This window comes from Penaeus monodon, chromosome 15 (genome assembly GCF_015228065.2).
Source record: "Penaeus monodon isolate SGIC_2016 chromosome 15, NSTDA_Pmon_1, whole genome shotgun sequence".
NCBI lineage: Eukaryota > Metazoa > Arthropoda > Malacostraca > Decapoda > Penaeidae > Penaeus > Penaeus monodon.
The window spans coordinates 26,380,144-26,380,562 of record NC_051400.1 but is presented as its reverse complement, the minus strand read 5'-3'; the positions used below and the strand labels follow the sequence as shown (position 1 = coordinate 26,380,562).

General features: G+C 37.2%; 1 long non-coding RNA gene across 2 annotated transcripts in view; it reads left to right on the top strand.

The window, feature by feature from the left end:
* The window catches only part of LOC119581868, an 11,236-nt gene that overhangs the window by 9,943 nt on the left and 874 nt on the right, over window positions 1–419 (top strand). The window lies entirely within an intron of this gene.

Here is a 419-nt window from a genome sequence, read left to right as displayed (position 1 = left end):
TCAAGTTATAGACTAGTCCATTGCATCTTGCAATGCATACATTTCAGGTCTAAAGATTCTTAAAGCTCCAGCATCACTAGTCACATATGGACTTCGTGTGGTGGTGGGTGGGGGGTGGGAATTATTGGTTTGAATTAGCAAATGTATTACCAACATGGGTTAAATGGTTTTCTCTTGAAAGACTAGCTTTTAAATGTTCTTGAGTGGTGATATTTTTACCATGGTATGATATTCCGTCTAGTATCAACAAATGTAGATAGCTGTCTAATTAAAAGTATAACTATTATAGCAGCTCTGCAATGAACTTGTAGCATTTGTGCTAGGTAGCCTGTGGGAAAGGCAAGTTGGAATTGACCAAACTTGAGGTAAATATTGGTATGTTAATAATGGCTATTACAAAGCTGGGGAGGGGAAATATA